The following is a 15505-nucleotide window of genomic DNA, read 5'->3' on the forward strand; positions in this document are numbered from 1 at the left end:
ACTTGTTGTGGAAAAGTTCAAGCTTTTCAACCCATCCACCTAAAAATGTAAGAATGGGACAATCCCATTCTCTAAAGTATACAAGGAACACAACAAAATAGAGGAAAACAAAATCAGTGAGGAAAGGAAAAGAGGCAGTGTCCTTCAGGGATAATTTTTAAGAAGCACTGTAAAGCAAGAGTTAGAAGAGACAGGTGCACGGATATTTCACAAATGAAGCCAGTAAAAGTGCATATACAAGAAGAGGAGGCCATTTGGAAGGAAAATCACTTGCCAGGAGTAGACCTCAATCAAAGAAAAGACCTACAGAAATTCATACGCAATCTTTAAAAGGAGAAAGATAAAACTTAAGTTTATTTTGTATTGCTGCCCTCATGTGCAGCCAAAACCTTTAATTTAAGATTTCTACCACTTGCACAAGACTAGCAAAATACAGAGGCAACAGGAAAAAACTATCTCAGCCCAAACCCCACCTAAATGACGCACTAAAACAAAGTTATTACGTCCCCCAGTAACACACTCCCTTTTCAACATCTTTGCCCATCCCATAGGAGTCAGAGGAATGGGGAGTACACAGCTCCAAAATCGGCTTCACAGGTTGGTATAGGAGGAGCCTGCACCCTGCCACCCTCACTGGCACTGCAGCTCCTGGGCACTGCCGGCACTGCCTGCGGTGCCTTTGAAGGGCCACAGTGCATTACTGTGGAGCACTGCTAAAATTTTCTGACGGGATACAAATGACAGAGGCTGGCAAAATACTGCTCATAAACAGTTGGGACCTGTCTTCATGGAAAGGGAATTATAAAAATTAATTGTGGCACAAACAGGTACAAAAACATCGACTTCAATTATATTATATCAGTATGTACCAGTCATGAACTCTGTTGCTGTTGAAGTTTTGGAATCACGCTTGCCATTAGCTTAAATCAGTTTATGTTGATAAAGCTTTTGATTTATATCCACAGAACAGAGCAAGACCTAGGTATATCAGGTTTTGGCTACTCACATTAAAAAAAAAATATTCATGCATGACGTAATTCCATGTTTGTTCTTGAATTATCAATCAACATACAGAACCCTAACTTTTGCAGAACCCTAGATCAGATAGAAAAATGCAGCACTAAAAAATACCCCTATCCATCTCACATTAAGCCAAGAGAAATACCAGGAGAGAGTGAAGTTGTTGGATTTTGTTTGCTGTCACGAAAAAAGTGAAGAGTGAAGTTCCTGTCTCTACTCACTGTACTTTATTGCTTCCCTTCAAGGATACTTACCCCAACAGTCACTATTCAAGTCATCAAATTGGAATTTAGTGAAGTAGTTAGTTTAGAGAAAGTACAGGTGGCTCATGCAACCATTAAAAGAAATAGCTGGGCCATTATTTCCTTTGTTTTTCCACTCTTCCCTAAAACTCAGTTGGTGCAATCCTCAGCTTAAAAGTCAGCTTAGCTCCGTCAGTGCTAAAAGTCTGACTCTCCCCTTCCTTTAAATGGGTAATTTAACAGGGAGAAAACAATTGCTAAACATCTGGTAGGTGATGTGTCACAAATTCAATCCAGAAATAAGATATGGATCGCTATGTAGCACTGAGGGTAACTGAACTGGAAACAGCCAAGAGGGTGCTGGGGTGCTGCCCAAGCCTGCAGTCTTCAACACAAGACCAGACAGTTTTCTAAATGACGTGCTTTGGTTCAGCACTTCGGAGACAAGTTTGTGTACACCGCAAGGACAAAAATCCACATCCTTTGGGTAGGCGCACAAGCAAAAAAAAGAATACTGCTTTCCGTACCCTCAAGAGACTTGTAACATTTCTATCTACAGCAGACAATTACCGTAATCAATACAATCCAATCTCATGCTTTTAGACCTCCGCAGTTATCTGTGGGGAAGGAAGGATACTTCCCTCTCAGTGGATGCCTTTGGCTCAGGCAAGGGATTGGAAGGTAATGCTCCTCTCTGTGGGTACAGACACTGCAACCAGCCAACCTAAGTTAAAATACACTCTAGAATTTGTCGTCTGTTTATTCTGGGATTTATAGTTTTGCAATGTAAGCATATAAAACACATGCTGGTAAACAGACAAAATATAAAGTGTCAGCTATTCTTCTGTCAAAACAGACTCAATCAGAAATACAGAAGAAAAAGGTATCTTTGCTAAAGATTCCAGGGCAAAAGCTTTGTGCTGAAATCACGCTCTTCATATGCAGCTTACCTCCTTAGTTATTGAGCGGTGTAGTAAAACCTTGGGACAGAAAGACAAGGCACAATCAGTGTTTCACTCACTCACTGTGGACCCACCTCCCCAGCTTCCCAGGGAGTCTGGCATCAGTCATAGTGGGTACACACTAGGAAAGCAGGTTCTGAAGATGCAGAAGGCTTTACTTGAGGGTTTTCTCTATACTACTTCTATAAGGTCACAATAAATCTCATTACACAAATCGATTTAAAAATATGAGGTACTTTCCTGACAGATGCTGAGTGCTGAAAAGTTCGGCTATCAGTTGCTGCCCAATGTCTGAACTGTAAATCAAAAAGTTGATTGCCCTGAAAAAGTCTTGCTGTCTACAAATACAAACTCATATTCAGAATATATTTTCTCCATTTCCAACATGAATCTTATAACCTCTCAAGGCTTAATTATCTCTTCATCATGTGCTGATTACAGAAGTACTATTCCTTGCAACGCAAACCTTCAGAACACGATGTACCCCTGCAGCGTGGGCAGGGAGTAACAAGCCACGACTCAAGCTCTCAGGTGCTAGGGCACTCAACTCTTCCATCACTAGGAGGTGAATTTCCTGACACTTTGAATTTTTAAGAACTTTCAGACAACTTTAAACATTCCTCAATAAGAGTTTCCAAAAAATGAAAGCAAAATATGGGCAAGTCCAAAAATTTCACCCTTTCCAAGTTGTTTGCAAAGATGGCAGTGAGCATAAGGTCCGGAAGACGACAAAGCAGGCATTTGTGCAGGCCAGCAGGCTGCTGGGGCCACAGAGGACTTTCCTTCCTGCTATGTCTATATGAGGAGAGCCACATCTGCCGTTTTGCTTGGCACTTGATGGAAGAGCCAGGCTGCGTGCACGGCAGTGACTGCTGGACGCAGTACCCCATCCTTGTCATGTCATTCTCAAGGCAGCACCGGCAAGCCTGGATCTACGCTCCAGGTCACCCTTTTCTTCTTTCTCTTCTTTTTCTACAGACAGACTAGCGAATCCCAGGATCTTTGTTCTTGTGGCAGCAAAATTCAACTGTGCTACACAGCTGAGAAGCTTTGTATTGGTCTGAGGGCTGACCACCCTGCTATTTAAGTTACACGTTCACTGTAAAACAGCTTACACACACCAAGTACAGCACCCCACATCAAGAAAGACTCAAAGCCTCTTGCAAACCTTAGTCATGTAAAAATGAATCAATTAACTTGTCATTCCAGTGCAGCCACTTCAGGGGGTGAAAAGCTTTGTCACATTGTGTAGGTTTAAATAAAAGAAGAATTATTAGAAAGATGAAAGAGAAATATAGAAACTGGAACGCAGCAAGAAACAGGATTTATAACCGCCATGCACTAGCCAAACATGCCAGGCATCTTCAATGAATGCAGAGGAACAGGACTACAGTGTTATGACTCATCTGAGAACTGGCAGGTTTGTAAACTTCCTCGGAACTACTGCAATAATCCTGGGTAGGAGAGAAAATAAACATTTTGGAATATTTATACAAGAAAGACTACAAAGGCAAATGTCATTACCTAGCAAGCACAAAGAGGAAAGGGGGTGGGGAGAATTTTAGCTCACACAGCATAGGAGAACATCAGGTGTTATAAAATTATGAATTGGAATAGTTCTAAAAAAAAAAACAAAAGAGCATTACTGAATGTAATAATTTGAAGTGGGAGATCTGCGAGAAACAAATGCAGACGGTCTTGTACCTAAACATTTATGAGTCACCAAGAATAGCTACTGCAAAAAACCATTGTCTAAAGTGTTGCTGTACGCATTCAAAAATGTATGTGTAAAGAAAATTAGAGGAAAAGGTACAGAAAAGTTGTTTTAGAAAAGCTGAAAACACTTCCCTATAATTTTCCCCATCTTTATTATTGGCACATACTTTTCATTAAATTCCTATCATGAAAATTGAAAAGCAGGATTAGGAAAATGCTCCTTTATTAGTCATAGCTTCTTCCTCAACAACAGAAGTATAGCTCACTTGGAAAATGTTACTTTGCTTCCTTAACCAACTACATGATCCTTCAGCAATTTTGTTTGCTTGATGGAACAAGAGAAAAAAATCTAAGATGGCAATCTGCTCAGTAGTTCTGGAGACACAAAGAGTGGTCCAGCACACTAGAAATCAACCTCTTTCAGTTACTTTGTGTCCTGCTATGACCTGTGTCATGGTATTCAGAAAATGAGAGGGATGCTTTAATGCGGTCCTGTTTATTCACATTCTTCTATTTTACTGACAAGCACTGGAGTCTATGGAACAAATAATATTGTACTTCCATTGAGGATCAGAGAAACTGGAGCATGACTGAAGTCACTTTTCAGTTTTCAACTCCTGCAGTAAATCCAAACATACAATATCTACAGCAGAATTAATTTCTTACTAAAGTGGGTACCATTCGGTGCAGTGTTCATCTGTCAGATCCAGGACATTAACTTCAGAATCAATTTTTCTCACTCTCATTTCTTTATGTTTTTTAACACCCCAAGTATGTTCTTTTCATGGCCAGACAAAAGCTGTGTATTATTATTAACACAGATTTGACTTACACAAAACCAGCATGCATGTAATATATGAAGTGCACCATCATAGCAATTTGCTTGCACTGCATTTTGCTGTAAACAGCTGTATCATAATGAATTTTCTACATTATTTTTGATGAAGACTACCTTTTAACTCACCTTCTGGGGCTTGTTCTGAAAAATTAAAGGTCAATTACATATTTAAGAATAATTATTCATTATAAATTATATAAATTTTATTCTGAGGAAAGACTGTTAATGAAATCAGATCTATTTTTGAAATATGCCTAGGTGACTTAAACTAAGAGATGTTATTCCTCAAATTTGGTTGTAAATAAACACAAAAGAGACTACAAAGATTATTACATAGTAAGTGTCATACCTGTTTACTAAGGCTCCAGGTGTGTCTTTTTAAAGCACAATATTTGAAATTACTGTCTTATTACAAATATCAGACTGCAAGTCAGTGAATCCTCAAACAATACTTTTAACACCACCTTTGCCATCCCCTCTTTACCCCCACCCCCATCATCAAGAACACTTTTGCCAATTAAAGTTTTGTCTCCTAAACATAATTTTGGAGAGAGACAGCTCACTTCCAAAACATTCTGCAAAAACACACTACTTTTCAGCTTTTTTGCTTTTAAAAATAAATTTCACAGTCTGCAGAATAGATGCCTTGCATGCCCCTTAAAGTAGCATTTATAATTTGACATTAAGCAAAAAACTGGTATCCACTTAAGGTTGGATACTGGCTTTAAAATATGACGGATTTACATTACAGATTTACAGATGTATTACAAATTTAATAATTTACATTTTATCCCTTCTTTATCCACAGAAGGGATAAAAAAAAGTATGTCAAGAGTGCACAATGAGAGACACCATGTTATTTGTGCATCTCTAAAACTATGTCCAGGGGATCTAATGCCAAAAGGTCACTATGGAATGACGTAGCAATCAACGGGAAAGAAGGTTGTCCTGAAGACGAGGCTTCAATGAAAGTGCTCTAAAGTGACACTTTGATATTGCCGGAGGAAGAGAAGCAGATATTTAACCTTTAGCATGAAGGACTGATGATTTCTTTTTCCCAGTTTTGACTAAAATGCATTTCAAGTTATCTGATGGCACTTCATCACCAGCAGTGACTTTATTTTTTAGCACATACTCAAATAGCTCCACGCAGATCTTAAGTTCACATACACGGGATGGATTTCTTGACATCGCCAATTCATTAGGGGAAAATTTAACAACCACCCCCCTGCAAGAACGCAGGTTAGCAAAGTTTAACGCAGTTAAATGATGAACTCATTAGCAGGGAATGAGCTTTCAACTTTTCTCCCAGTTCAAACTGTCCTCACTTCAATCTTCACACAGAAAATGTAGACACAAAATTCGAAAGAGCAAGCTCTGACAGACATTAACACCACCGTGAGAGATTGTGGGGGCTTCACCTCGCCTGTCAGGGCAATCTCAGGCTGCCAGAAAAGCTGCTGTGAACCTTCCTGCATCACCTGGCTGTGGTTACCTGAATGGCATATTCACCCTCCCCACTCACAGGAGCTCCCATTCACCACCCCTTTGTCCACCCACCTTCCCAGTCCCTATAATATTTCCCTTAGCAACAAAATAATGGAAAATTTAGTTGCCTTTATGATTAATTTATACAATGGAATAGTGTCCCACTTCAAGTCTCAGAAGCCAAGCAATGAAGTACTTGCAAAGCGTCAGTTTATCAAAACACAAAATTTGAAAAGTCAAGTAGAGGGAATATATTTTTATATTAAAGGTTTTGTCCCAGTTACAATAGCATAATGAAGGATAAATTCAGCACATTTCACCAAGCACCTGATCTCATCCCCAAATCAAATGAATACTAAAATGTAGAATAGCTTCTTCTCAAAAGACGAGGGGTTAGATGGGATATAGCTACTTTCACCTGTTCATTTTATTTCCAGGTACTTTGTAATATTTAAAGACATTAGATAGATGACCGTATTACCTAAAAAATGGTAATATAAACACAGGAGATTATAACCTTTTTTCAAAAAAATCAGAAGAGCACTCAGGTACTGAGTAAAAGAATTAGAAATAAATTACTATAAACCTTTTTTTTTCCTAGACGCAAGTTGCTATGGATCAGCTGAAGAGGAGAGACAGGCTTTTTTTTCTTTAAAAAAAAAAAAAAAAAAAGCAGTGCATTTATCTTATGGCCATGAAGAAATTCCTGAAAATGTGATCCAGCTTAAAAGGACATGATGATGTCTGCTTCCATTTATAGATAACTTGAAACTATTGAGATACGAGCTTCCCCAGACGTTTCAATGAGTGCCGCCTTAGACCCCAATAACCCTCTAAATGCCAGTATTAGTATTTGCCTGTTCTTCAAAGCCTGTAAGAACCAACCTCCTGCAGAAAGTCCCCTGGAACAGCACATTAAGTTCTACCCAGTCCGTTATTTATTTAGCCTTTTTAGCACATGTGGAAGAAATACAAGAATGTGAGAATAACTGCATTTCCTGAAAGGACGGCAAGCGATGGCGAAACAGGGATCAGCCATAAGAAAAACTGATGCCAGAAAATCCTGCACAAATGGAAATGCCATAGGCAGTCTTTATCTCTGTGCTGCCAGCTTGAGATGGCTGTCCAAACCCTGCACTCTGCTCACTTTAGCAGTAACGCTAGCAGTAAAAGCAGGACAGCTATGCTGATTCAGGCACACATTTCTCTTAAGCTATTAGATTTCAGAATTGATACATTAGTGAACAGATCTTCTGAAATATGCACCTAGATGGAACAGCAAATTTAAATGTTTTCATATCTCTGCAGTCTTTCGGCACAAAGAGCAGTTGCCTGCAGATGCTTTAGCTTTCCAATTCCTAGCTTGGGTGACTACCATTGTAACATCAATTGAAAATCATTCCCCTCAGAGTGCAATACCAAAATGAATATTAGAATGAACACTGAAGCAAATATTAGATTGAAGTCCAAATGAAAGCATCATAATGTAAATTGAAATTAAGTTACCCCAGTCTCTGATGCCAAACTAAATGAAGCTATTGATTGCAGAAGTTGCCTGAACCTGGTCAACCAGGAGAGAAAATACTGAATGGGCCAAACTCTTTAGCAGAGATTTCTTTTTTACAGTATGTCAGGAAGAAAATCGTCACTCACATTATTAGCTCCTTCAGATGGTTTTAGGGAAAATGTATTTGTATTGTACAAAATTTAGTACTTACTGTCAAAATTGATAGGGATAAATAGACATCCTGGAGCACGGCAAACATCTTGCTCCCCCAGGTAGTTTTGGATCTTTGTTCAGTGCTGTTTGACTTACAAGTTTCCCCAGAGGTATATATGGTTAGCAATACCTATACCTGGGCAGTAGATACTCACTGAGTTAGACTTAGGTCCCGATAATCTATGACTCTAGCAAACAACAGATGCTTAAGGAGGAATAAAAGAAACAAGACATGTATGGATGCTATTGTCCCTGAATATATCTTCTTGGCTTCAGATGAATGGATCTTTCATGAGCTACAGGCTGTATTAAGCCCCATCATGTTTAACAGCTGCCAAATTATTCACCTTCCACCAATTCCTCCAGTTTCTTTCTGAGCTTGTTTTAATTTTGGTATTCACAACACCTGATCTCCAGAATGTAACTACGCCAATTTAACTCCACAAATGCAATGTTCTATCAATCGCTACTGAACTTTACAAAGGTCTGGTGCCAAACAGGGAAAAGACAGAGAGAGACACTGAGAGAGAGAGGAGAGAGCAAAGAGGAGAGACTGACTGATGTTCACTTTTACCTAAACAAAAAAAATCTTAAGTGGTCTACAGTTGTGATTATTTCAACTTGTCAGTACTTGTCAGTACTAAAGAGTACTACAGAACGCAATTTCTGAAAGTATTTTACATCTCTATTTCCACTCCAGCTACGAGGCAGAAAGTATGCAGGCATAAAATATGATACTCCATATACAATTTACAGCAAAAGTTGCCTGAACTCATCAGTGCTTCAGATGTGGTCTAGCTCAGTTTCAGATTTCCTTTGACTGAGAAAATTAAAGTTCAGTTCGGTTCCCATGGTCCTTTCTCACAGCTCCATTGAATTTTTTATTTTGTCTTTCAGCTGCAGAAATGGATGCTTCTAAGTGTCAGCCTCCAAAAATGTCCAAAAGTTATATCCAGAAAAAGGGTCTAGTATGTGCCTTTGCACAGAAGTAGAGCAATCCAGGAGCTAGTTAAATCAGTCCTACTAAGCTATTTTCTATTCATGACCATTCGTTATAAGTATCATTGACAGTGAATTATCTGAAATATTAATTTCTCATCTTATGTCACACATTCACTTTTTGGATTTATCACCCCCTTACAGGAATGATCACCTGGCACAATAATTTGCCCTTTCAGAGACTGAGAAAAATCTTTTAAATTAATATCCTACAGATCTGATGAAAATATGGACAGTAATTTTCTTAAACATTTTTCCTTAATGAAACAACACTTAGAGATACAAATTGGATTCACCACTCAGTACTTTCCTTTAAAAAAAAAAAAGGCTAATTCCTATCTTAGATTATAAGTTTTGTTGTAGTAACAGCAGATGCAGACTCGGAAAATATTTTTCCAATCATATGTGAATAAACAAGTTTCAGATTCAGTAGTTTAAACTGGTGAATTTTGAGTATCCCAAAAGATCTCTACGGCTTTCACACTTTGAAAGACACTTTGAAAGAGAACACCACTCCCTCTTCACCAAGATCAGTACATACTTCAACTACGGGCTGCTGTTTGTTTCAGTGACAACTTAAAAATGTGACTGGGGCAAGGATCACCCATCAAAAAACTGGTTATTTCAGTTGCTGTATTTGATTTTTTTAATCCTGTTTTTAAAACTTGTGAAAAACATAAAACCCAAGCAGGCTCAGAATAGAGAGTTTTGATGAGTAGGCCGTGAGAAAGCAGGAAAACATCATGTTCTTAGAATGATAGCTGGATATTAAGGATTTGATACATGATTTTAAAATTCTGTTGCATAAAGCAGTGCTTGTGCTAAAGCTGTCTCCAGCAGTTTCTCTCTTCATTTATCATAACACACATCCAGGAGGGTTGCAAGCAATAAATTATTACAGACTACAGATATCTCATGCTGCCCGCTGACCTTTCCCTTTCTCCCTCAAACACACTTCAGTCTCAACCATCTCTGGCAATTTCTTAAAAATTTGGTAAAAGAATTGCTATATGTACTGTAACATTAACAATCTAAGAAAAGAGTGAACATTCTCAATTACAAATACTGTAAGGTGGTGTCAATCAGAAACAGTCAAAAAATATTGAGCCACTAGATTAAAAGTTTAAAAATTTATGTCTGCTGAACATTTCTCTGAGTTCCGGTTGCAAGCTGTTATTATCTGCCCACGAGAATGATGAAGAACTTGTGCTTTTTATGAAAAATTAAAATATATAATTTTTCTCTCAAACAGGTAATTTCTCTCATAGCTTTCCCTCCTCTTTTTAGGTGAAAAGGTATGAGCCACGGAAAGAGTAAAAACTAGCAAGTTTTTCATTTGATGAAAATTTTGATGACGATTTTTCTGTAAAAATAAATTGAAAATACTGCAAAAAATACTGAAATTGGTTTTGCATCAAGTGGAGATGTCAGCTGACTGTCTAAAAGACAACTTTGGTTTGTTTTTTACTTTAGGCACACCACCACTTTAATTCACAGACCTAATTAACAGAAGGACCTGCTGGGCACAATCTGACTTCTGTTCCAGCTGACAGAAATGGAGATGTTTGCCTCCTGGTTATGCCTGTGCCACGCTGCAGAAGCTGCCAGCACAGCCTCTGACCAGTTTGTATCTGTTCAGCAAATAACAGAGTGTGCAAAGCTGGGAATTGGACACAATTTCTAAGCACTGTAAGCACAACAAAAATCCAATTCAGGCCAATAAACTTAGAGACTGAGCGTTAAAAGGACATCAGAGCCTTCTAGGGTCTTCTCTTGTACTTTCTCTGCTCAGTACTATTGGATTCTAATCAAATTGTTGCAGGGAGAATATAACTTCTTGTGCCATTCACACTCTTCAGTTAGATACTTTCAGGTGTTTCTTCTAGCATTATTATTTGTCATTAAAAAATGCTGAGGAATAGAATCATCACATGTTCCTATCAAAGTGACTAGCAGCTCAGGACACGCCTGCAGGCCGATAGCATCTTCTCGGGGGACAGCTCAAATTTGACAGTCCGCTGCATCTGAGGCCATACCTGCCGAGGCTCCGGCCGTGCAGAAATGCTATCACCACGGTATTCTTTCCAAGCAGCTTCATATTTCTGCCAGTATGCCACAGGCGACTAAGGAATAAGGTATTAAACTTGATGTGTATAAACTACCAAGCATAGCAATCTTTAACAGGAAGGCAGATGGAGTCCCAAGTAAACTTTAGCATTAAATCCCTGAATATACAGTCACAGCTGTGGCTGTAAATAAAAACTGAAAACCACTCAAAACAGCGAGGGGGTCTGCAGCTGTACGACAAGGGGCTGCTTGCCTGTGGAACACAAGGGATTCATTACTGCAGTTTCCTTGAAACAAGTTATATTCTCAGCTTTTTGCAACGAAACTGAAATAAAGTCCTCACATCAATATGCTGCTGTAACACGGCATCAGTTAGACCATCTCTTTTCTTGAAACAAGATATACACTATGTGATACTCAGCTGCAGTCCTCATATCCAGGAAAATTAAGAGAGTGAAGAAAAAATTAGATGGATTCATCAGTGACAGGCAATAGGCAAGTGAAAGTTTCTCATTTTATCTCTATAGTAAGAAGACACTCTCCCAATTAAATTTTCTCATTTCAGCCATTAGCAGTTAAATCCCAGACAATATTCCAGTGTAGATGTGCTGGGGCAAATGTGAGAACATGAAATGCACTTCCAGTTTATTGCCATTGCATTTTCTCCTTTTGACAGTTTTACAGCAGCAGAACACTCATACCCGGAGAAACACTACACGCAAACTCAACAGCTATAAGCTGATACAACGCACACCAAAGAATTACAACAGGTAAGATCATTTTGCTTGCAAAAAGATAGCATTCTTTAACTATAACCTCTTCTGGAAAAATATAGCAAGGCAAACAGAAGTAAACAAACCCAAATAGCCACTGTAAACATGACACAATAATTAACTACTTCCTATTCAAAGACTTATTCTCTCTTCAAGAAGCAAAATCAATAGGATCTGTCTCCCTCTGGTACAGAGGGTTCTAGAAATGTAGATTAATTAAATGCAGCATAGACAGAAATGCTTGTGATGCATTTTTAGAACTTTATTTGATCAATAAACATCTAAAGAACACAGAGGAGCCACCATGGCTCTAACAGAGCTGGACTTCACCCACCAAAAATACATTAGCTAATGTCTTACAGACTTTACTCTTCTGAATAATGCTTGGGAAACTAACTGCCATTTCTGCTTTCATTAAGGAAAAGGAACAAAAATCTCTGGAGAATTCCTGAGCTGCTCAGTCCTGCCTAAAGAGCAATCTGAAACTCTGCAGGTAGCACAGCACATGTGGTTCAGCTGATATGCATGAAATTTAGGGAAAAACACTGGTACATTTTTTGACAAGCTTGTAAGATCGTGGTTACTTTCAGTACTAAATTGCATTGAAGGAGGGACAATATTTTGGCATTTTGAAAAATATTAAGTAGTACTTAAATAACAAGATGCATGAATTTTGCTCCCTTTTAACAGGCCTGGTGCAAACTGATACCTTTAATTAATAAATACAGAAAGTTCTGCTGTTGTTCAAATGGTGTTTCAGCAGCTGAGAACTGTATCTGTTAATCTCAGAAATAAGACACTGGTGACAAGAGGTAGATATTACTGAGACTTTACAGATTTGTTTTATTTTATATTTTCAGAAACAAAGGTTGATTTCTTATCAAACAAAGGGGAAAAGCCAATATAGCTGATAAATTTGCCTTCACCATTGATAGCCACAAGCTTTCATGAGCAAGCTGCAATGAACCCCACCCAGGGGATTCACCTGAAGGAGAAGGTATAATGTCAATGTCAGTCTAAAGCAAAAATCTCATTTCCATTTTGATTTGCAGCACTTCCCAGTTGATTTCTTTCTAGAATGATCTTAAACATTTCCAATGCTAATTGAACAAGATAGGTTCAAGCCTATTGCCCATGTAGTGAAGTTGTTTGTTCTAATTAAAAAAAAAAAATGCAGATGCTTTCCTTGTAAGTTAATTTTTGAAACACTATTAGCTTCACCTCTCAAAGACGTAAACAGAAAGGAGCTGGGTATTTTGTTCAAGGCTTCCCAGACACGGATGTGTGCACACTCATCTCTGCATGTACAGCAATACTCCAACACAAGACCTAGGTAACCCCTACACCAGACCACAAAACAAAGGCAGGAACGTCATTTATTTTATACACATTTCTATCCGTATTTCTGCCCTCGAGGTTTTTCCTGGCCACCTTAGCAACTGGACTGAAGCAGCTGATTTTCCACTTCTTGTGAGAAAGCAAGATAAAAAATCCAGTTTGTTTTTTAATTTGTTTTTGGAATGAGGAAAGGGACATGAGCATGTTTCCAACAAAAATGAAATCTTAGAGAAATCTGTGCATCTGAAGCTTTATGTTTGTCTCCTTCCTGCTGCTTTCTCCTTCCAGTTCAACTCAATAACAGTATGTACTAAACGTGATGGTCTCAAAGATCAAGATATTCCCAATACATCTCAAGAGGCTAACGCTAATTAAAACTGATCGAAAGACTTAAGAGTTTGAGATACAGCAAAACCAGACTGAATTGTGACAAGAGACTACTTGATAGTTTGATTCAATTTAGATCAGATGCCACATGTGTAGCATTATTCAGTCATTAAGTATTGCCTGATTGATCCACCTTAAAATTAGAATCAAACACTATATATAAGGAATTAAAGGGGACTAAATCTTATGTCTTCAATTAAGCAAAAGTAGTTTTAAAAGTGAGATTGGAAATACAAACATTGGTTATACAAACATTCTTCAGGAATAACACAGGTACTATTTATTTTGACTCACAGCAGCAGTTATCAACCAGATAATCTATTTGCAAGTCCTTCCCAGGTCTGTAGTCTATGACTCTATAATTACCAGGTAGTTCATCTTCAAAAACCCGTGCAGAAGCAGCAAGCTTTACCACATGTAAGAAATATTGCTTGTTGTATGCTACCAATGATAAAAGTGCACAAATAGCTTTGACAAGAGATAAAGATGAAAACAGGCAAAATAGCTGTAATAAGGTAAGCAGAATACATACATACTGAAGAGGAAAATAGAAATTATATTTGCTCAGAAGCAGAAGCAGTTTCAGGAAGGAGAGACAGGTCATCTTCAAAAAAGCAGTAGCAACATAGGCTCCATGGCGCAAGATGTATTAAAAATCGTGGGATCAAGCAAAGTAGGGAAGGTGAAAGCTTGATCAAGTCTAGATAAGGATGAAAGGGCAAACTTTACATGGAAGAGAGAAACAATCTGGTCAAATAATTCATGAGGGAGAAAGGAAGAAGATACAGCACGGGTATATAAAAAATGAGGAAAGCTATGTATACTGAGGCACAGAACAGAAAATTTGGTAGAAAAAGTGAAAAATGATGTTTTTGAAGAATATGAGTCTGGAGAAAAAGAAGAGGCAGGCAATCGTAATACACTACCAAATACCTGTTCATGCTTTTCTATTCTTCTCCCTATAGAGAATGCAAATTATTACAGTCCCATATTATACAGTCTCATCTCTTTCATTCAGGACACTTTTAGCTCCAGAGATCCCTGGGGTGTCAGCCACAGGAGCTGCATCACATCCTCGCCAAACCTCTTAGCAACAAGGAAAATCTGGGTGAGCTCAAGGTGCAGGTGACAGGTGAGGATGACTGAGCCTGATAGGTTTGGTCGCCTAAATGAAATCATCTTTACAGAGAGAAACCACCCTGAGGGAAAAAGAAGGTACAATCATGCTGCCTGATCTGTAACCAGGTTTGCTGCCCACAATTACCACATTGATTGGGTCTGCACAGTTCTTGCTCTGTGGAAACTGAAGGCAGAAAATCTGGAAGCCCACTTGACACTACTCTCCTACTGGAATGTCCAAACCTGTGATATCAGCGAACACAAAGTGACATTTCTATTGTGGGAAACTTCAGCAGCTGATGGCATGCTGTTTAATCCTTCTGTAGGTGTCATCAGACAAAATACTAAGGAGCGCAGCTGTATGTAGCAGTTACTTATGTTGATCCAGAAAACACCACACATGGCAGCTTATTTGCACCATCTGCTACAGAAATGTCAGTCAAGGGGAGCAAGGTAGACACCTGGGGGTGTTCACACTTAGAAAAGGAAAGAAACTCCAGTGGGGAAAAAAAAAAAAATCTATAAAAAATGAATAGCTTATGCTGTCAAAAGGACTAAAGCTTTTGAGGAAGAGCAGCAGCTGGCACAAGAGTAGCCAGCCTGAGTTTTAGTCCTGAACTCCCCTGTAGTCAGGTAGCTCCCCCTTTTTCATGCTTAAATGTCTGACAGGTGGCCTGATTTTAAAGCTAACAGCAGTTTTTCAGGGCTTTCAGTAGCACAAATGGTTGATGAAAAGTACAAGGAATATATGTCCCCTAAATAAACTATCCATCCAACTGAACAAGCCCTAGCAACGGCTGAAATTAAGGATAGCTTCTTCTTTAAAAATTCACAGC

At 38.6% G+C, this 15505-nt stretch overlaps 1 protein-coding gene across 1 annotated transcript in view; it reads right to left on the reverse strand.

The window, feature by feature from the left end:
• The window catches only part of GRIN2A (glutamate receptor, ionotropic, N-methyl D-aspartate 2A), a gene marked incomplete at its 5' end in the record, with an annotated part of 42557 nt that overhangs the window by 18737 nt on the left and 8315 nt on the right, over positions 1 to 15505 (reverse strand). The window lies entirely within an intron of this gene.

The sequence above is a fragment of the Fulmarus glacialis genome, unplaced genomic scaffold (assembly GCF_000690835.1).
Source record: "Fulmarus glacialis isolate BGI_N327 unplaced genomic scaffold, ASM69083v1 scaffold33821, whole genome shotgun sequence".
Classification (NCBI taxonomy): domain Eukaryota; kingdom Metazoa; phylum Chordata; class Aves; order Procellariiformes; family Procellariidae; genus Fulmarus; species Fulmarus glacialis.